Source organism: Lonchura striata, chromosome 4 (genome assembly GCF_050655825.1).
Source record: "Lonchura striata isolate lonStrDom1 chromosome 4, ASM5065582v1, whole genome shotgun sequence".
Classification (NCBI taxonomy): Eukaryota; Metazoa; Chordata; class Aves; order Passeriformes; family Estrildidae; genus Lonchura; species Lonchura striata.
In genome coordinates, this window is record NC_140706.1 from 45,747,106 (window position 1) to 45,771,092 (window position 23,987).

Sequence of the window (23,987 nt, forward strand, 5' to 3'; positions counted from 1 at the left end):
TGTATTTTTCCTCTAAGGAGTAATTATTATAATATATGTGTGTATTTTGAATGACCAGATGAGAATAATAAAGTACTTAGTAACAAAAAGTGCAGCTTATGCAAACACTCAGTAAAATGTGTACATAAACACACAGATCTAAAAGTCTCCTAACTTCTGCTACATATAGACATTCTGTTATGAAACAGAAATTTTTCAGCAGATGTCTTGTTTGGTGTAGATTCTCTGACAGTCAAAGCCCACCAGATGAAAAACCAGAAACAAGCAGAAATTCCAACTCTGTGGAAATAAGCAAAACTAGGAATCTATTTAGTAACAAAGTGTAAGGATTTGATAACTCCCTGGTATGCTATACATGAAAAGTTTTCACTCAACTGAGGTCAAGAAAAATATCAAATTAAAAATTTTAAGCATATAGTGCAGATGCAATGGGTTTACCATTGATGCAGACATTTTTGATAGATGTACATTATCTCCAAATAAATGTTTCCTAAGCACCAAATATTTCATATTGAGACTAATTTGAGATAAACACAACAACTTATTATTACACAGCATTTTCACTTACATCATAAATGAGGTGTGACCAGCAGAAGGCAGTGTTACAATAAATATATATGCAACTGCTCATTTACAAGCCAGTTTGATATTGAGATTTAGAGTTTTCCTAACTTTTCACAATACATCTCCAGTTTTCCCTAGGCACTTCATACCAAAACCATCTTCTCAATGTAAATAACTTTAGAAACATATTTAAAATACGTCAGAAACCATTTCTTTCACACTGCATTGCTTTTTCTTTACAAGTTAGCCTCCTTAACTTTTTTTACATTGCATCTTTAGCTTTATAAGTTCATCAGAGAATTGTGTTCATACTTACCATTTCAATACAGCATTATGCTGAGCTGTCCCCTCATGAAACAGGACTCACACTGTTGAAAAGATGGGCATTGCCTCCTCAGCAGTTTAGCTTACATAATTCAGACCAAAAAAAAGCTCCTATCATCATTTCTTATTAACCTTTAGTGGTTTGCTCAACATCTGATAGAACAGTATCTGGTACATTCTTAGTGGAACTCCTGTAGGTATAATGGAACATACCTTTAATTAAATTTCCATCAAACATTTAAGTTTAGCATGTTTTAGTATACAAAATCTGTTGGATACCTCCCCAAGTTTACAAAATCTGTGTTAAAGGAACCAGCATTGCAAAAAAAATGTTACAGCATATGTTTGGATTTTTGTATTTCAAAGTCCTGACTACTTTATCTGAATTACAGATTTAGAGCTTTGTTATGTGTGATAGTTATGATAATATGATCACTAAAGGCACGGAGACAGGGAGACTCAAATCCCTTTGAAAATCCCTTTCTCCATTTCCTACAGCTGCTGCTGGAGTTTAATATCTGATAGAATGATGAAAAAGAACAGGCCAAACTCCAGTTTTAATAAAAATTTTAACAGGTCTACATATAGTTATGAAAAATGTTATTTGCAATGCCAATCTTTAATAAAATTTTCTTAAACCAAAGAAAATTCCCTATGGGGAATCTGTTATGAATGTGTTTTTCATATGTACTATTTAAGGCTGTTTAAAGGTTATGAAAGTGACTGGTAAAATAAGTTCTATCACAGCACAACAAAATCCTACGCGCAGTCTCGTTTTTGCATTTAATCAAATAGGTAAGCTAGTCCTTCAATTTTCCATGTTTGCTCTAAAATAAGTATTTTCAGCTTGCATTAAAACTTTTCTCTGAGTGAACACTAATAATTCCTAGCTTGTACATCAGCTGCAAAGAGAGGTCATCTTGGCTCAAATTTACCTCCCTTCCAAGAACATATTGATTTTGAATCCTCCTTTCAGCTAGAATCCTTACAATTCACACATCCTCTAACAAAATATTCCCTGTCATAGCCACTTTGGTGCATGTTTTAACAGTATTTGAATAATTACACTGAAATAAAGGTAAAGGTAAAACACTTGCAAAATCCAGATTCCAAATTCTGTGTGCTGCATGATTCACTGTGTCTTAAATTAGCGCACAGTGAAATGTTGTAACTGTACTATATCCTAATTTCTTGGAGTAATATTATTGAACCAAATTTTCTACCTGTAACTTATGCCTCTAATTAAATAGATTTTTTTCTGGATGACTGAAAGTTTATATCCACTACAAATTGTTATTAGTCCATAAAGTATCTATATAATATCAAAAATTACAAATTCCCACTACCAAATATATTGATTACCAGCAAGAAATTATATTGCAAACCTTTTAAACCATCATTGCTAATGTGCATATTTAGGGCAACTGCAAAAATGCCTGTATTTACTATAACAACTTCCTGTTCCTAAATCTTTATTTTTCTTTCCTAAATTCTCACTTGCATCTCTGTGGTCATATTAGAGCATGATGTGTGTACAATATTGACTTCCTTAAACAGGTACTAGTTGGTGCAAAGCAGTTTATTTTACAAACAAATGTCAGTCATCGTATATCCATGGAAGACAGAATATGCATGTTGCATAAAGAATAATTTTTCTAACTCTAGGCTAACAGAAGTAAGGAGGGAGGGGAAAATCACAAAAACACATTCATGAAGTTCAGTCTCCTCCACCTTAAAATTCCAAGTGCAGACTCCATTCACAGAAGTTGGTCTGTGCCCATCTGTCTATGAGAACACATGTTTTTTTACAGATGATGTGAAATGACTGAAGCCAATTTTGAACTTTATGCAGTGTTGTAAAGCTTTATCTAATCAATGAAAACAGAATTTCCATGCAATGGAGATAGAGTAAAAAATGCCATTACTATAAATATGACTAGCAATTTAAAAGAATAAATGGCAATTAATATAACTAAATAATGTTATTTTATATAATCAATAATTTTTAAAAATGTAGTATCAGCCTCTTTATTTTAAGTTTTTGTTGAGGTTCATATTTCCTGTGACATTAAGCAGGGGATTTGGAAAATTTTGGAGGAATCAAGGTAACAAGAATGTTTAAAAGAATAATTTATTGCTGTGACCATTTTGTCCTCTGATTTCTGTTTTGGGATTATAGTGGATTATCTCTGTCTAAAACCTATTTTTCATATCCCTGTGGAAATCAATTGACAAGTTCACAAGCAGGAAAGCAAAATGAAGAGATCTAATCAACATCTAAATTCAAATTTTCATGCTGTGGTAACTTTGAACATTAATTTTATAAAATATTAGGTGCCTCCTCAAATACAAAGCCTCCAGGTGAAATTTAAACTAGCTTGAAACAAAAATATATTATTAAAATTAAACACTAAGAAAATTTTCAGTACTTATGCAGATTACATTTGTCAGTGTTTTATTTCTGATGTCACTTTTCAAAAAATCCCATTATGATTCTTAAGAAAGCCATTAATTTCAAAGAGAGTTGTAGCAATAACATCAAATTTTTTTGAGTAGTTAGAGTTTGTGTGCCAAAATGAAGTTACTTTAACAGAAATAAATCAAACATTTACCAAATTGGATAAACACAAAAACAACAATTTTAGTAATAAATTTCCATTGGGACACAATTTTTCGAATTTAAATTTAAAAAATCTTTTCTTCAAATCTTTTTTACTAATATCTTATCACTAGAAATTAACAACAAAAACATTAATGCATAAGAATCAATTTAATACAGGAAAACACCACTTTTAAAATAATAATAATTTTTCAAACATATTAAAATCATTATTGCTTTGCAGTGGATTTAGTTTACCTTCTAATATTAAAAAAAATATTAGCCAGCTCAAGTATTTTCATTCTCAAAACTGTTTTAGCATATTTCAGTCTTTCTAGGTATGATATTGCATGACATCCACAAATAAAAGACCCCTGTCATTAAGCTCCCAAATGAGTATAAAATCTTCATCATATTAATAAATGGTTTTTATTGTAACAAGATTACATGAAGCGATCAAAGAAGATAAATACTTTTAAAGCATATATTTTTTACATAATAATTAGTGGGTTTTAGTCATAATTATCTCACCTTTTCATTAAAATAATTTAGAAGTTGTTTGGTGTTTCTACAAACCCACTTTTTGATCAGCTATGCATTTTTGTGAGAATATATTAAAATCCTGGTGTTTGAATTTATTAGTTTCCAAAAGAATAAAAAAATAGTTATCATTATTTCTTCCTATTTCTTCGTAAAAGTTTATTAATATAAATTTTTCTCTCCTGTTTCTGCAGATTAATAAAGTTAAGATCTTGTGGAAAGCTTTGGTAACAGTCTGATAATCCACAATTGTCCCTTTTATTATTAGGAAACCGGATTTATGAATGCAAAAATTATATCCAATTTCTTGTTCCCAAACTGCTGGTATTTAAAAGTTTCCATAGTAACTACAAAGCATAATAGCAGTCCCCATGTAACTCTCCAATAATAGCTCTAAAAAACATCCCTGATATTTAAATGCTTAATATGTTAGAACAACTTTCTTAAACAGTAGAATGAATTACTCAGTTCTCAGGCATTGATATTTTAAGTCCCGGTGGCTCTGCAAAGCAAAACCCTAGTTTGCATCTGAACACAGACACGGTTCTGTGTCCTCTAACAAATGGGACAAGCTCACAAGAATGCTTTTTAAAGCACAATGAAAATATTTAAGCTGCTTTAATAGAATTGCCATTCTTACTTCTATTAGAGAACAATGTTAAAGACCTCTTTGTTTTGTTGCTTTCTATATTATCTTCCTTATATACTAAAGAACACAGAGATACTATCTTTTTCTTGATTTTTCTTATCTTTAAGAGCTCAGAAACATGAAATGCTGATTATTTCCTAATGAAAGCATAACTACAAAACATATTACCATTTTTAAGTAATGTTTTAAGGTATTTCACCCAAATGCAACATAAAACAGGGAAGAAAAAGAAGCAGGAACTAATAATGTCATCGGGCCATTTTTGGTCCAGTGACATAATTTAATGTTTAAACATTTTATACACATTCATTTTTTAAAAATCTAAAAGAAAAATTATTTTTCTAGTAATTTTTTGATTCACCTTCACTGCAGTTACCAGATACCTTTTCAGTAGAGATTTTTGGTTGATTCTGTTTCACCCTGCAGACTCATCAGTTTATTTTTCTTATGGTATTCAAATCCAGAGCATTGCATTTGTGATTCAACACATGGAATAAAATTACATCTTTTGACAGTAAAGTGTGCAGGACAGACCTACAAACACATAAATTTATGTCCAGTTGTAAGCAATCCTGTATAATTTCTTACATTTGCTTTGGTTTACTTGCATGAGGAAATCTACTCATTTAACCATTTACAGAACTGAGTACAAGGAATGCATCATTTGCTTCATATAGCTAAATATATATGTGACAATTTCGCAGGTCACTGCAGCATATATATTTCTGCAATGGTCCACAAAGTTTACGATCCCTTTGAAAACTAATGCCAGGGTCTCGTGAGCACTTACTGGTGTCCATAATCACACTCATGTGAGTACTGCTAGACTGTTCTCAAGAGTAAAGTCACTGAAACACATAAGTGTTTGCAGGTTCAGGACCTAAAATTGTTAATACCATACAAGTCCTGTACAAATGCTGTGTTAAGGCGCCATCCTGAAAACACTTACTCCTGAAGTATGCAGCAGCTGTGCTTATTTCTGGGGCTAACCCCTTTGAAATGAAGAGCAGTAAGCAGTAAAGTCACTACTAAATATTTAAACGACTGTACTCTGAAATGTGTTCCCTCATCCTTTCAGACAGGGAGACAAGGGGAAGGTTAGAGTTCGAAGAACTTAGTCTCTCATGTTTCCTCAGTGATGGAAAGCAGTCTGAAGCCACAGATTATCCTGAACAAATGTTCTAGTGGTGTCCAAGTCTAGCTCTAGCAAACAAAGAGTTGGAAACTATTACAAAAGCAACACCTCCCAAACTCTCATATTTTTGAGGAAATAATTCTCTAATGTACCTAAGATTCAAAGTATCCCTAAACTGCTGATAATTACCAGATTCTTAGGGATTATTAATTAAGAGAAACATTTTTACAGAATCGTCACATAAAACCCCAAGACTCAGATGGGTAAGGCATATAAAAGTTGCACTTGGGAAAGGGTAATGAAAATCCATTCATTTTATGTTTGTCCGTGCCTGCCATGGCAACCTAAACCAGACTACAAGTGAAGCTACAGTGGCGGCACAGCAGTGACTGTGGTGCCCTGGGCAGCTGTGCCTCTCCTGGGCACCCACAGCCGCCTCGCTCAACTTTCCCTGGAGTTCAGCAGCCGCGTCTCCTCCACTGCCACAATTTGTCACTCCTGCCTGAGGACGCTGTCTCACAACCATGGCCGTGAGAATAACACTGCCTGGTGGCACAGACTGTGGACTTAGTGGAATACTTCTGTTTGACACCCTTTACCAAAGCAGACATTTCTGTTTATTTGCCCTGTTTGGTTCTCATTGTGAGCTTTATCTTGGCTCAGAGATCAAATGCAAGCCTGCAGAGCTAGTGAGTACAGACCAGAATTAAAACAAGATGCCCGCACAGCGTTTGCCCGTGACACAGTTCACCTTACTAAATATTTTATCAAGATATGGTTTAAGAAACTGAAAACATGAGTGCTTCTTTCAATGTTGCTTTATAGCATCCAGTTTTCTGACTTATTCTCTATGTGCATGAGCTTATGAAAAGCTTAAACACGTCCATAGCAGCTGCACCAGGGCTACATTATAGGCACCTAAAATACTAAAATTCTAAAATTATTTGCTGGCCAGTAGCAGGCTTCATGTTGCACAGGACCAGAGAGACACTGCATTTTCACTCTTGATACAAGAGAAATTCTGTATAGAAACAACATTGCTACTTGGCCAAAGTATTTAAACTCAGAATTACACTGTCTTTCAGTTTTGAAAACAGATTAAAAAAAATAGATCTATAGATTTTTAAAATATATTTTTTATATACACACACATTTCTGACATGTTCTGGTATTTTGGAATTGAGAAAACAATTCCAAAAAACTGTCTTGTAAGAAAGATACAGTAATAATGATCTTAGTGTATCATTATTAAGAAAAGTAGCACTGCTCCACTTCTAGGAACATTTTTCTTTATAAGAAGTAGCAAAGTCTCAAGTTCACCAAAAGTGTAAATCTGAATCCTTATGACATCTTTGTGACTCCAGTAGATTTATTTCACCTTCTTCATAGAGTTGGTGTTTGGGGGATTTTTTATGTCTGTGTTTTGGATTGCTAAGCAATACAGCATTGCTTCTCATTTTAAAATAGAGATTCTTCAAATTTTGCTAACATCTGAATGAAAATCACACTACTAAAGCAGTGCCTACAAAAAGCCTTGAATTTTCAGCAAAGGCACAGAAACATGCACGATGTAAGGGAGGCTCTGTATGTGTATGCAATTTCATGACTGTGCCATTATTGGCTATAATTTATTTGCATACAGATATATTTTTCCCATAAAACTCATCTTGAGCTGTATTGCTTCTCTTTGTATTTCGGGATGTTACTTTATACTATGTCAAATTTTTTTCCTTTCCTTCATTTGGCACCAAGTCAAACAGAAATATGTCCACAACTGTGGGATATCTTTGAAGAACAAATTCTTAAAAAATAGTGGTTTCCCAAATGGATATAATTCCAAATGTTAGAAGACTATCCCTGGCGTACTTCAGCTAAAATTAAAAGCATTGATTAATATAGTCTGTTGTTATTTGAATGGTAAAATTTCAAAACACACCCTTTTTATAGTCTCACACATTTAACACAGACTTGAGCTTCCTAATACGCAAGCACAGATGACCAGGATTTTTATTTTGAAGCACCAAGTACCCTATTTATTTTCCTCTGAAAGTGACTATGCTACTATTGTTTTGGATCATAGCAATGATAACTTCAATATGGGAGTTCTGAAGCTTTCTACAAACCCGAGTGGAGTGCCGCAGCAATGGAAGACTACAGGTATCACTGTTGAGGGAAGCATTTGAACATATCATGTGTGAACACAGTTCCTTTTATAGATAGGGATAGGATCAGTTTTGTTCTGATTTGGTTTGGCACTCAAACTCTCCAGTTGAGAGCTGGGTTTTATATTTCCATATGAATACATGTGGCACCAGATAATGTAAGGTTGCTCCAAGTTTTTGTTTCCAAGTGCATGGGCCTACAACAATAGAACATCAGAAATACTTGCTGCTCCACCCCACAGAGGTGATCAGAAAGAAGGAGTGAGAGAGCGCCCAGATTGACACAGCTTTGCAATCTCCTGTACTTGAGGTACATTATTACATTAATACAGCAATGTTTAAGGATTACACTTGGCATAGCACAGCCAACATCACAATGTACAGCCACCAAACATGTCCATCTCAACAAGTCCCATGGCTCTGGCTTCCACAGGCCCTCCCTCTGACTGACACTGCAAAAACATTTCAGGTACAGAGACAATCCCTTCTGCAGGCTCCTCCAGGAAGCTTTCTTTCTAGTTCCTCCCACCAGTGACATCTAAAGCCATACAGGGATCCTCTTTGGACTTTTAAATTCTCCCTTACTTAGATTTTCACAGCATAAAATGTGCCATATTATTTGCACCATTGTGAATGAAAGTAGCTGAGTTTTTTCTTTTTTTTCCTTGTCTGATTGTTTTTTTCTCCCTGTCCCAAACCAATAAAAAAATAGAGATAGATGCAGGACTCCATTTACTTCCATCCAGTCTAAACTGTTGAAAAAAACCCACTTGGTGCTTGCAACACCCCAGGGACCACTGCTAAAGCAGAGTGGGCTGTGTGTGGGTTCCCCTTGGCTGCCATGCCTTCACCCCTGGAGGCAGATGTCCTGTTGGGTTGCTTGCACTTCATACACAGCAGCTTGGCGAGCAGCCGAGTATGATATATTGGTATATTAACTAACTGCTATACTTTAAAGAATAAGCAGGCATAAAGTAACAAGGATTTAAAGCACTAGTAAAAAGTGACTTAAAGAAGGATTTGCACATTCAGCGGCAGACCATTTTTTACAATTATACCAGTCCAAAAACTTCATGTTCCTTCTCTATAAACCTTGTTTATAGTGCAGAGCCATCAAGTTACAATGCTACTGCTTCTAAACAGTAGCACTTCTAATTAAAACTACTTTTCTTTTTTCTCAGATGCTGTAGTCCTACAGTAAAATATCTGTGCATAAAAGCCAAGTTAAACTGTAGTAATTTTGTCTGCTTAAAAAAAATCTTTACTGAGAACAGAAAATAGCTTTTTTTTTTCTATAGTGTTTGCACTTGAAGAGACTGAACATGAACGATGCCCCAAGGAAGAACTTCATTAAAATACATCTAAATATCAACTTTTTAAATATTAGTATTTTTTTAATACAGAGGGGTGGATAAGAAGGGGATCAAACCACCAAAACGGGAAACTCAATTTCGTGCTTAAAGATTTGGAGGGAGGGGGAGAACTCACTTTATATTCATATCTTACTCGTATGCTTTTTCTTCCTGCTCCCTGCTTCTTTCTACTTCTGAAGTAAACCACTTTTTGCTGACAAGTCAAAACATTTCTGTTCAAAGCTCGGTTGTGGGTCTTAGGGAAGATTTTGCATCTGAACAGCAGTTCATTCCACTCCATTTTATAAAGGGAGTATCCCACACTTCAGAGACTATGACTCATTGTGCCACTGCAGCTGTGACTCTGAGACTAGATTATTATTTTTTTTACCATATATGCAAAAACATTGTTTCTTAGGACCATGTGCTAGTCTTTATTTATTGGTATGATCTAAGTATTTCCAGAAAATCCCATCTGCTGCTTAGGAGTTTGGAGAGGGGGACCTTTCTCATACATGTTCCCCCTTCCCTCTTAGCACAAACTCTCCTAAACCTTCCAACTATTAGGAATGACAAAGGAAGAAATTTCTGCTAGATAAAATGAATCTTGAAGATACTTTTCATGCCAGAACAAATTTCCCTCTTCTAGCATCAGTATCATCCCTGTTCAACATTTTAGGTCCATTACTAAACTCTTAACCCTTTGTTAGCACAAATCCAAGAATGAAATTGGAAATGAGATGTGCAGATTCAATTATAAATGAAAATATTTTAAACAAGAGACAATATAAGGACGTGAGAATCTTCACGGTACAGACTAAGCCTTTCTGTTTAAGGCTTCCCACGTGATTTCCAGAGTTTCAGTTCATACCATACCATAAGTTAATTCACCTTTCCAATAAAGGATGGAATATTTCACATAAAGCATGAAGAAGAAAAAAAGAAAAAAAAAAACAAAAACAAACAAACAAAACTCAACAAACAACCAAAAATGTAAAGAGACACATGCATCAAAATGCTTGAAATTAGTAGCATCCTTGGTAAGTCCCAGAATAACTGCCAGTTAGGCACTATATTACTTATCAGTTTTTTGGGGGGTGTATTTGGGGAGGTCTTTTGTTTGTTTTGCAAGCTTTTGTGTGCATTTTTAACTGTTTATTTGTTGTTTTTTTTCTTTTAAGACACAACTAGATTATTCTACGTGTTGGACAGCTGAAAGGGTTATTTGTACTGTTATGCCAAACACAACTGTCCTCTCCTTTGCAAAGAGGAATTCTAGAAGTCATTTTTGACACAAAGACTAGAATTCTAGAACTCAATTTGCCACAAAGTTTCCAAAATAATTTTCAAATGCTATATTGTGGCTTTAATCTAAAGTTGGTCTTTGAAATCTAAATTGACAGTTAAGTCACAGAAGGATTTACAAGAAAGAAACAGAGAAAATAAAAATGCTAACATGCACTAACATAAAATGTAATTAGCTATGCATGGGTACATCAACTCGGATAATGAACGCCAAAACTAGAAACAACAACAGAGTTAAAAACCAATACTTTCCATATGCTTATATTGTACCATAAGATTATTGGACTTTTTCAGGGAAGCAAGCAATAAAAATCAATTCAATACATCAGCAATCAGAAAAATTATCATATAATTTATTCTCTATGGTAATATAAATTATTGTCTATTGTAATAGAAAACTGAATTGCAATGTAAATTAACATAAGTTATGGCTTAATTTATATTAAATATATCAATGAGAACAAAAATATTTACAATACAGCTTACTGTAACAGTTTATTCTCATGCAACTTTAATACTAGATTTTTTAGAATATTATTAAAAATAATTGTATGTCCTGGTTTTATTATTCCATTTATCTGTTTCATTTATTATAAACTTCAGATTAATTTTGATGAGGTTTTGCTTTGTTTTGGGTTTTTCTTTGTTTTGGTTTTTTTGAATGATGAATGAATGAGAAGAGGAAATTATTCTCCACTACAGAGTATCATATGTCAAATATTACAGCAACATATCAGTTTTGCAATTCGCATTTCAGAAGACTCGCAGACTGAGCTAAGAAAGAGACAAGAGTTACAGAAATATTTGTCTCCATATGGCAGAGTCTGATTTCTTGCACTAACATTAAAAATCGGCCTCTGCTCAAAGTTTATGCAGCAGCAACGTAAATCCCGCAGGCGTACGAGGCGCACGGCCCCTTTCCCAGACCTCTGTGAGTGGCACGGACACCCTGCAGAGCCGCTGGGTCAGCACACGATTGCCCGTGCCGCTGAACCCCTGCGTGGGGCAGCCAGGCAGGGCAGCTCTCCACCAGCACAGGCAGGGTCCGGCTGCAGCACCGCCGCCGAGGGGGAGCAAGAAAGGCAAGGCGGGGATGTGTGCACATGGACCCACCAGTTCAATTATTGCATGCCCTTGTATACTCCAAATCATTTAATGGCACTGTATAAAGCCAAGTTACGTCAACAAGAACTAGCTAGCTTGAGTGTTCTTTATTTACACAGATTCTGATCCAAAGTTATCTTTAACCTTGAGAAACCCCCAATACAAATAGTATATTCCATTTTTTAAAATATCCTTTCCACAAACTGAAACACTTTCTTTACACTTGATTCAATAATTCAATAATTTTTGCTGTGTACTATCCAATGCTCTTATATTAATAGAGTAATTTAAATGCTACAGTATTGGCATATACCAAAGGAAAGGCTGATGTTTTGGTAGCAGAACTTCAATTTTTACTACTGAAATATGAAAAGAATCAGCATCTTAAGCATATCAGCCAGCAGTTCCTTAATCACATCACTTGACCATTTGTTACACCAGTTTAGTCCCACCAGTGGCCCACTCAAGCTATAAAAGTGCAGAATTTAGAAATTAAGAAGCCCATCAAAAGGTATATTTCCAAATGAAAAGGCTTAAGATGAGCCTTCTGAATCAATATTTAACTATCTAAAATAAAAGCGTCTACATTTCCAGTATGTTATTTGCAGAAGGGCTGAACACTGCTGAGCCCCTTCTCTGAGAGACACAGTTCAGCACCTTTAAAGAAACAGGATGAACTTAATTAGGTCTGAGAGGTGAATTTAAAACCCTAAGATTTAAAATCATGAAAGCATGTCTTTTCCATACAATACACCTAGAAATGTGGGAGGGAGAGATGGGAAGGAGTGGTGCAGAGAGGACAACAAAGGAAAGGAAAAAAACACCCTAAGTCCCAGTTGAATAATTTAAAGAAATTAAGTACATTAGATATTACAGCACATAATTTGGAATCTTTTTTTAGAGATAAATTATTTCATTTACCAATTTCCTGTCCCTGTACTGAATGTTCATCTGAGGTTATTACACCACATTTTATAAATATGTGAAAAGAAAATCTATGAACAGCTGAATCTACTTGCAAAAAAACCTGAAAATCATGTTCCCATTTTCCAGTCTTTGTTTTCTTAAGTCTTATAATGTGCCTTCACAGAATTAAGTGAGGTATAAAGATAGAGATTAATATTGCTAAACTTGGAAATTTTATAATAAAATGAAGACCTATATTCTTCCATCCGAGTAAATTTGAATAGTTTTCACTCTTTTTAGTGGAGCATGTTGCTTCTAATTGCACAGATAACATGCCTGGTTTGTAGTCTATATTCAGAAGAACAATTTCACTTGATCTTCAAAAGATAACATCAGAATTAATTTCTAATAATGTTGGGTATTCTTCTCAAAGGCAGCAATGTAAAAAAAATTCATTTCTGAGCTATAATTTTTTTCATTTTCAGGTTATTCCTCATGAAAAGAAAATTGATAAAATACACTGTTTTCTTTTCTTTTCTTAATCTCTCCTCCCACGTCTCATTTTTCCTTTGTTCTCTATTTTCCTCATATTCACCCTACCAAAATATAGGAAAAGACTGTCTCTAGTCAAATATTCTCAGCACTGCCATTACATATCATGTATGTACTACTTAATTTACAAAATTTTTATGAACTCTTCCTTTCCTAAGCGGATGTATGAAAAAATACTTTAGTAGCTTCTAAGAAAAGTTAGAAAATTGTCTTCAACTGACAGAATTAGGTTTTAGATTCTGAAACGAGACTAATCATTCCTTAAAAGTGCATCTTTTTTTGCCTTTCTTCTCTTCTTCCCCCCCTCCCTCCCAATATATGTACTGTAAAAGCAGTTAATTTCACAAAAGTCTGACCTTAGTAAAAACCCTTCCACGTTTGTCACATTTTTCTTAGTAGAAGCTTTCATTTATACAATATGCAAAAGTGAATTTGATTTTAAATAAAGAAATAAAGCTACTTCTTTTTTATTAATAGTTCAATCAACTTTTTTCTGGATAAGAAGAAATTTTTTGACCAAGTAACGTATAATCCTGCACGTACACAAAGAGTTAAAAGATCTTTTTGTCTGGCATAAATTAATAATTTCACGTCTCACACATTAAAAATGGCAATAACAAATGCCTTTAATACTACCACTTTCTAAAGTCACAACCACAAAGAATCAAAGAATGCTGGATATGTACAAGTACATAGCATTTATAAATCATCAAAAGGCAAACATGTTAATTGCAACTTCCTCTATCACCGAAGTCTGTCTCACTTACCTGTCTATTTACTATAAACACCAAAGAAGTACCAGCAGGAAAAGAATAGTCCAACAAATAAAACACAGGAAGAAAGGGCCACTTCTAATTTTAAAATAAGCTAAACAATATTAAGAAGTTCCAAAGAGGTGCCAAGCAACTAGTAGTTGCAGACAATATGAAGGCTACTTTCAAAATCAAAATATAATCTTGGAGAAGCAATAACAGAAGACAACAGCTTGCACTCACAATCAAACTCCCCAAGTTTCTTACTTAGTAAGAATTTCTAGGAGATAGACACAAAAGTGTCTTAAGAACTGAATAAAGTAAATACCACATGATTTAAATAAGAAACATATCTCAAAGCATATCGTTAATAAGCATTTATTATGTGCTTAGAAAGAGTGTTTACATATAAACTTTGATGTATACTCTATATCTCTCCATCAGTACATAAAAATTAACTGTTCACTTTGAGAACAGAAGCATTTCATTGATATGAATTACGTTATTCTGCACAATGTGAAAGCATAGATTGAAACTGGCTTTCATAACAAAATTGGTTTTTTGAAACTCAAAAATGTAAATTTTTCTGTAATTATAGTTGAACATTCTGCTAAAAGAATGTTCTGTTTATAAGGTCTCTGCTTTTGTGCTGTTGCATTTCTTCCATTAAATTCACTAGATTTCCTGTATTTCATATTCTTTACATCTAGAGCCTCATGACTCTTGGAACCCCAAATATGTACAGTACTGTAATTACCAAATTACTACATTTTATGCTGCAATACAAAAAAAAGTTCGACAAATATTTTATCAAAAAATAGAACTGTAAATCAAGTGTACATTTTTCACAACTAGTGTAGGACTCAAATATTTTTCAGAACTTCATTTCTACTGAATAAACATTTTGAAAGTGCTTCGAATTTCTATTCAAAATTCTCACTAAGGATTTTGAAAGGTTTTATTTTATTTGCTTTATTTAATACAAATATCATCAAAAGTGAGCAAGAAAGAAAAACAAGGTTCCATTGCTGGACCTTAGTGGCTTTCATGCCTCTGAAATTATATGCAATAGAGTCAGATTCTGAAAATCTTATCACAAATCTTGCCACTCTCTTAACTTCACAAGTTTTTTGTGTTCTTTCTCTGCTTGACCTCCAACATGACCATTAATACTTCATGTTATTCCTCACCTGCCTAGCTTCTTTCTTATTGTTTTTCATTCAGCTTCTGGGTATGGAAAATTATTCCCTCTTCTATGTTTTTGACCTACCTGTAGGTGGTACCCCAAAATGTTTCTTCCTACATATAAATGGAGCAGTCAATATTCAACAAGGTACATTATTTTGGGGAAAGTTTATGTATCTGGTCTGCTAGAGATGTGATGTTGGTATAACTCCTTTGAGATTTGGGGAACCCATGAAAATGGAAAACAAAGCAACCAACCCCAAAAACAAAAGAAACACATAATCAAACAAACCAACCAATATACTCCATATTATTCCACCCCACACTAAGTATTTGGACATCTTTGGACACATTTTGATTTTCAGAAAAGTTTTCTCATTTACTTTGGTGTTTTGTCTGATCAACTTGTGAACTACACTTCTCACTTTAAGAACAGGATACACAAAGACTTGGCTTCATTCACTTCAGGTCAAAAGTCATCCATAACAATTTTGAAATATCCAGTTAAAATAGGTACTCATTTCAAGGAGTATTTTGCATTCAGTTTGACAGAATTCCTAAAGCCTCCACAGTTTTCCTTGCTTTGTTTGCTATATACAGGAAATATGCTACTGAGTCATGGCACAGTGACATACATAATTAGAAGCCCACACATATTACAGCTCATAAGCTATTTGAATTACTTTTGGATCTATACTGGAAAGACAGAGAAACTATGTAGAGCAGTTGCCTGTGTGGTGCTATATTCCAACATACCAAAATATTTCAAATAGATCCCACCAACCTGCAGTCAATTATACTCATGGGCTGTAAAGTCACATATACTCACATTTAAGAACAAAATCATTAAATCCAGAGCTACCAGTGTTCCTGTTCAACAGACTCAAAACACTAAGTGGTCACCTTTCAGAGGCTTCACACCCTGGCTCCAGCATGTGGTTTTGCATGATATGAGATAGAAGTAGTCATTTTTTACATTTTTGTTAAGTCACAGAGTTAGATATAGAAGTTGCTATTTGAAGATTAGCAGTAACAGCTTTTTTTCCTTTTTTTCCCCTTTTTAACAAGACACCTAACAATTTGTGCCCTGAATAAAGGCGTTTTTTATGTTATAACTGTTAAAATAATAATTCTAATAAATTATAGAAGATATTATTTCAATTATTCTTTATTTCTGTAAAACCCATTTCTTGTTGTACAAATGAAAGTCCAAAGCTGTCTGTGAGATGTCTTGCAAACGGTTCTATAATTCAAGACCAACCCATTTTACTTATTCATGAAATCTGGTGGCACATCTGTTTACCACAAGAGAATGTCCAAAGGTGTTGAAAAACATATTTTATTATCACAATACAGAGGAATACTAGCCTTCAAGTAAAAAGATATCTATCTTCCTGCTTTCTCCTTTAAACTGAGACTGAAACATGGACATATACAGGCATACATTATTAGCTGGACCAGGTAGGAGGAAGTAATGGAAGGAACAAGAAAGAAATGCAGCTTTGCAAACAGCCGTGGTCACAGAAAGGATTGCTGTTCTTTGTTTTCCCTGTCTTTCTGTCTTTGCTCCCAATCCTCTCATTTCACCCTTTTGCAATCAATGTGACAGTGACTCCACAAATTAATTCAACTCAACTGCCCTACTTTATAATTGATTTTGTCAGACTTTTTTTTTTTTACCAAGTTGGTGATTTCAAGTGGCTTGAATGAATATCTAATTTGACACAGGAAATAAACAAAAACCACAAACAACAATAAAGTGGAAAAAAAAGTGTGTGACAGCATGGAGAGATTGTAAGAAACAAAGAACCAGGACTTCAAAGCAAAGCAGCGCTTCAACATGCTCATCATTTGATATAAATCTGAATATTGGGCTGCCTGATACCAAGACAAAAGAAGGTACATAGGAAAGAGAAATCATAGCAGGCTATGACTGGAGATTCTAGATACCAAACATCTCTCAAAATTTCTATACTTATTTGTGTTGAAGTGTGAGGTCAAACACCATTTGCACAAAGTCTTTCCTACGGTGATAGAAAAGCTGGGGGTTGGCAAGGCTATCACCACAACCAAACAAGTGTGCAGAGACACCCCTAGATCTGTTTTGGCAACATGAATTACATGAGTGCTGGAGGACCTAAGGACTGCTAGAGAAAGCAGATACAAAGTGCCAGCTCAAGTACTCATGCTCCCAGGAACATGCAGATGCCCTCAGGAGAGCAAAGAATGGACGAAAACATCCCAGGAGATCACAGTGCCTCATTTGAGTTATCCCCATTGCCACGGATCACCCTCCCTACTGAGCAACCATATCATAAGGCTGGATGCTTCTCAGAATTGAGCCCTCTGTCGGAAGATATTCTGTTACATGACTTTTTGGCTCATTACCATGATAAAGTTCCCTGCTCAGGCTGGCTTCAGTACTAGTCAGTTGCTACAGCTCAGAGGAAAAAATATACAGTACAGTTTAAAAATCTTTCTAAAATATCGCTAACAAATAAAGAGCTTGCACACATTTACATTAATGAGTAGGTTTTTTCCCTTGTTGTAATTACCTCTTTCATTACAAATGGGAGGAAAACCCAGATTCTGCATCTGTTTTCCCATTATATAAATAGTATGTAAATTAATTACCATCTTCCCAAATGTGTAGTTCTACTGGAGAATTTCTGAGATTGAAGTAGAAAGATCTTTAGAGGAAAGCATAATTAGATCTAACACCAATTCATATTTTTTTACTAAATGATGTCATATAAATTATTCTAGAGTTTTTCATGGGAACCACTTGATTTTCATCTGTCTTTACAATTATATTTAATAACAAGACTTACTATTGCTAGTGTGCTTGTTTATGCTGCACAATGACAAACAGGACTACATTACAGCAAACCCATTTCTGAAAGTTGAGTGTCTCACTCTCCTATCAATATAAATGAAAGATAATTAAACACAACTAATCAATTATGAACTCTAACTACTTCTATGAAACACTGAAAAATTTATAAAGGAAACAAGACAGAAGGAAACACCTCCTAAGAAACTGTTACAGTGATACATCAGCCCATGCCATGCTTTTTAAACTGCACAAGGGATGAAAACATGCACTTTGGCAAGAAGAAGGGAATTGCTTACCATGTGCATTCTGCCATCTATTTTTGCCCAGTGAGGGCAGAGTGCCCATCCCTGCAGGAGTCGGGTCATATCACCTCCTGAATATTTCTTGGGGCAGGACTTACCACAATAGAGTCTGCTGTTCTTATTAAAAATAACTTTCAATATGAGAGCTACAACAGCAATTAAAAGACCTGTTTCCACATCGCCTCTCTCCTTTAAGCTCCTACCCAGGTGTATTATACCTAACATCTGCAGACCTACAGTCCAGATCCCCTAAGCCTTGCAAATCCACAACAGGTGGAAACAAGATTTCCAAGACAATTCCTGTTCCCAAGACTGCCCCCCTAAATACTACAGAGCATCATTAAAGCCTACTTACAAACAAAATTGCTTGACTCATGAAAGAACTGGATCAGAATAGAGCAGGGAAGAGATGCACACTTCAGTGCTCTACCTCAAGACTCAACAGCAGCTGCTGAGGTTTTTGCAAGCTGTGAGCAACTGACAATAGCAACTACATCCTCTATCCAAACAGATTACCTGATTTATACTAGGTTGTTTGTGGAAAGCCTGCTTTACATTAGACAATTCCAAAGCCAATGCCTAAACTGTGATAGCACAATGAGAACAAGCACTCTCTTTCCCTTGTAGAGGAGGGAAAGAATGGGAAGGCAAGGCAGCAATGGATGGAATAGGAACCAAGTCCACAGCCTCCTCCTACCCCCAGAATGCATGTGATTACCTGAGAAACTGAAGTATCTCTGGGAGAAACGGTAGCTCCCGGAAATCAGGCACAATTCCAAGCAAGCATGACTTGCACACCCAAGGGCAAGGAAGACAGTCTTCAAGAAACTGCTAATAACTTTCATGCTATTACAGTGTTAAGGGTAGCAGTTATTAGCCATTTTAAAAGGCAGAATTGTTCAGGATTTAAATACATTTCAGAAAATATCCAATTAGGTCAATGACCTGTGTAAACAGCCATTTAAATATTCCCATTTAAAAAAAAAATAGCATTACTTAAAGTATTTTTATTAGCTGGAACATCACATTGCCTAGTTAAGAAAAAGCATGTGAGCCACTATGATCACAGGCACTGACAGTGAAATGCAATAGCTACAGCAATTACTATGGCACTGGATTTCCTTTTCTAAATTCAAATTAAAACAATGAAATAATAAAGGTAAAAAATATTTTGTTCAAGGTCATCTCCATATATCAAGTATATTTGTCAAAGTATTTACTAGGAAGTTTGAAATTTAAGATATTTTGCTTCAAATCTCTTAAATTCTCTATCATGTACTTAACTGAAAGAAATGCAAAGGCTCAGTGAGGCTTCATGATAAGAACTAAGCTCTATGTAATGAGCAATTATGACCATTAACATTAAAATACAGGCCACATCTTTCAATAACAACCACCCAGAACTTTCATCCTTGTCATGTGCATATCCCCAGTCACCAACTGGGCAATGCTGCACTGGAGGTGGGACGGCATTTTTGCAAATTTTGCAGCAAGAAGAGATCCCTAGGCATATGCACTGACCACAACTGCATTGATGGTACTCCATAAGCACTGACCATAACTGCATTGATGGTACTCCTACCATACCACTGCCTGGTGCTTCCTTAGCTGAAAACACTTCTCTAAAAAATCAATCACTATGTAATTGCAATGTAATCGTTTTAACCTTACTAGCCCTTTTTTGTACCTCCTGGATAGATTTGTTGAGATTTACAATTGCAATATAATTGTTTGTCAAAACAATGAAAACCACATGAAAACCAGGACAGAGAGTTATGTCCAGGAGTAAAAACTAGCAGCAAATAATTCCTTATTCAAATTTACCATTACACTATCCAGCTCTTCTTTTATCTTGAGCACTTCCCAGAATAGACATCCTGACATTCTGGTCTCACCCTGAATATAATAAATATTATCTGTCATGAGGCTATAAGTCTCAGAGACATATTACTCAGTCAGTTGCCAAATTATATCAGTTTCAGGATAGATCCACCTTTCCTGGAAAGTTCTGTTATTCAAAGCCCAAGCTACCACTTCCACTGATACCTTGTCATCAAAACTCTAATCAAGTTCATTGAATGTAATATGTTTGATGGCAGCATGAAGCAAATTTTCTCCTAAAGCACTTGTTCAATTTTGTTTCATTGAACAGGCTGGAGAAACATTTCCAGTGACCAGTTTATTCAATAAAGACTGTCACTTTAACATTATTTTCCTTAATGTGATACCAGAAAAAAAGCTATCTGTAACCAGCTGTAATTATCACATACTTATTCTCCATATTCTCTCATCTTAGCCACCTGTTCAAAAACATTTGCTGTTTATGTACTATTTCTGCTACTTATCTGGATGACCAAGTCTGTGGTTGTGAAAGCTGCTTCTAGACATAACAACCTTGAAAGTATGAATATCCAGAGGTACAACTTGTAATGAGAAAAGCCAACATTTTACAAAAAAACCCTATTCATGACTCTCCTCTTGATCATCTGCAGTTTTTATGATACTTGCTTTCTGTAAATACCTTCTAAAACAAAATCTCATTCAGAAACATTTTTAAACTGGTATTTTAAAATTTTTACAAGGTAGGGGGGTTGAAATAAAGCAAATTTTATTAATTTTGGTTCATTTAATCACTTCTAATATGATGCTGATGCTACTTTAATTCTTCTCTTGGTATGGCTTTGTATTTTATTACTCCCCACCTAAGGGCTTTTTCCAACATATATCTGTCACTTTCATTGCAATTGCCATTTAACTAAAAGACATTACAAAAACATAGGCTATAAGCCAATAAAAAAGTTAATAGCACAAATAAAACTACTTAAATAGATAATTTAGGCTAAATTATTATCATTTTAGAAAAATATTCGTTTAAAAAGTAAGCAAAGAAGGCAACAGAACAACATTATGATGTAAGTTGTAGCCAACATCTGCTGTGAGCTGTTTCTTAAAACAGATAGTCAAGTATTGTAAAAACTATGGATATTGTCAAAATGAATAAGTACTTAGATTTGACCAAAAAAAAAAAAAAATGGGGGGGGGAGGTGGGATGCATTTTGTTTGGTTTGGGTTTTTTCCCCATCTATTTACATTTGCCAAGACAGACTTCATGACACTTGAAATTATCTGCAATTAAACATTACATAAAACTGGATTTTATTACTAGTCTGTGGAAAAAAGCTGAAATTCCCAGAGAGGCTGTAAGTTTTCAACAGCTTCATCTGAGAGCAGAGAAGTAGTCATAACCATTTCTCCAACAGATTGGGCGAGAGCTGCCAAAACCCCAAAGGAAAAACCTTTTGTTTATATCAGCCCCCACTCAGCACGTGGAAAATACAGCTGCAGAGCTGGTTCTCCTGGTCCTCCAGTTTCACACCCTTGTGGACAAAACCAGCCAATTTAAGTTTGTGCAGTCACCACTGTGACACACAGCAGCTTAATGAAGCAGTTACAACAGATCTGGGACTTGCAGGGGAAAAAGGCTGGGCCTCTAGCAAGGGGAAACTGGAGACTCAGGCACTGGCAAGTCCTCGGAAAGCCTCCTGCCTTCATTTCCTAAAAACACCATTCAAAATCCAGCCTTTCAGTACGACCCAAAAATACTTAAAAACTTAATATATATGTGCATTTGGTAAATTAGGCTAATCTTGGAAAAAAGCTCAGACATGTCACTCCTGTGGCTGGCTACCCAATGCCATCTGCATGAGGACCACTCTACAGTGGCAATTCTATTTTCCATGGAAGCAAATCCCCAACACCTGTTTGAAGTATGGCAGAGAGATCTGTGGCAACTGCGGCTGTGGTAGAGAAGAGGAGCTGGCCTTGGTGGCCTGACTGGGCCACCATCTGTTTGGCTCCAGGCATCAAACTCCAACTAAGAGCATATGCATATGGCTCCCTCCATGAGCAGCCACCAGGCTGAGGCACTGGGGGAGCAAGGGCTTGGCATCTGCTAGTCCCTGACAAAAATCAAGATGCCCTCAAGTCATCTTCCTCGCTCTCCCTGAACAGCCAAACTTGCCAACATGGCAGTAGAGAGGAAAGCAGGGAAAATACTTCAATACTCGGCACCTATTAAAGCCACAGTATCCCACCAGGACAATTAAAAAAAAAAAAAAAAAAAAGAAGAAAAAAAGTCATTCTTAGGAGGTCAGAACTCTTTCATACATGAAGCTACAATCACTCAGTTTTAAGCAATCCTACAGGACACCACTTACAGCAATTTTTTTTTTTTAAACTGTTTCAATCTGCTCTGAGCATTTGCTCCATGTCATCAGTTTTTCACTGTCACTGACCTGCCCAAGAGCCAGGCAACCCTGAAGGAAACAGCCATGATGCTGCAATTCCTATGAGCAGTTTTACTTATGCCTACCTTACCACTGATACCTCACTGGAACATGTACACTTGCAAAACCAGCACAGAAAAATTCTAACCCTCACTCTACCTCATCACTCTCCTCTGCTTCCCCTAACAGCAAGAGGGAATGAGGACAGGAAAGAATCCATTACATCCATTAACTGCAGGAATTTCCATTCTTCCCCACTCAAAATACAAGCACAATTACTGTTGTCAGAAAGGCCATCCTCTCTTCACCTCACCCTCACTTCAACAGCCCTGATAGCACACATCCCCTCTTTTAGCAGCAGGGATCTTGGAATGGGAACAACAGTGGAGCCAGCAAAGAAATAGCAGGCCAAGCAGCATGTCTATACCCTGGGCTTAGCCTGAGCCTCTGATCACCTGCTGGTTACCGGGCTCCTTCAGATGGGCTGCTGCTGCTGCATTTTTGGCAGGTGAAATATGCCACTGCCACACCAAATGATAGGCTCCTTTGCACAGTGCAAAGGGCAGACATTGCAGAACAATCATTGCCATTGCTGATGGAATTTCTTATAACCCAACCTGAATAACATGAGCTTAATAAAACAAAGTCAGAAATGTCTGTTATCCTGTTATCCTCCTAATTGTAAAGAGAATCAACTATAATATAAACCTGAAACTCTGGTGTATGTGGTCATCAGGCTTTGCATGTGGGGTGCAGCATGTCATATGAAGAGACTCGCTTCCAGTATGAGTCTCTTCCTAGCAGTTGCCACAGGAACTCACACACATCTGAGACCTATTAGAAAAAAATTCAGCCTGAGTTTATAAACCCTAATAATCTCTGAACTGATTTAATATCTTTAGTAGTAGGCTTTCCTGTATTGCTTTTACCTTTTGGAGGTCAAGTTTTAGCTCTTAAGAGGTCAGAACTGTTGCACACATGAACCTACAGTCACTCACAATTTCATTGTTTTATTTCAGTTCTAGATTTACTCCCCTGGCTTTTACTAGCAGACATATGAGGCTGTGAGTGTGATGTGCCACAGCTTCTATCCTGCTGTCTCAGCACCTATACATCAGAATGTCATCACCCTTGGTGCTGCTAACACATGCCTATTTGTAAGCCTCATGGGTGGCAATAGGATCTTTCTGCTGAAGGTTTCATCCCACATAGAATATTCATTTCTCTGCCAGTGTTCAGTGTGATTTGGTAACAGCTCCTCTACCAGTAGCATTTTTTCATATTTTTATTTTTTTTATAATATTTAATCAAGTGTAGGTGTTTGATAGGAGATCTCTAGTCAATTGCATAGATATATCCAAATGTAAAAAATGTCTTCTCCATGACTATTAGTACAAATATCAAACTTTTAGAGCATTGGCCCTTTAGCAATGC

At 35.6% G+C, this 23,987-nt stretch overlaps 1 protein-coding gene across 6 annotated transcripts in view; it reads right to left on the reverse strand.

Annotated features, from left to right (window-relative positions):
- Nucleotides 1-23,987, reverse strand: part of LOC146767617 (uncharacterized) — a 311,220-nt gene that overhangs the window by 153,649 nt on the left and 133,584 nt on the right. For 3 of the 6 annotated variants that reach the window (XR_014955155.1, XR_014955154.1, XR_014955160.1), the window contains exon 4: nucleotides 881-23,387. The exons of the other annotated variants lie outside the window; for them this stretch is intronic. The gene's annotated coding sequence lies outside the window, so the exon portion shown is untranslated. The remainder of the gene's footprint in view (nucleotides 1-880; nucleotides 23,388-23,987) is intronic. 6 annotated transcript variants of the gene reach the window in all.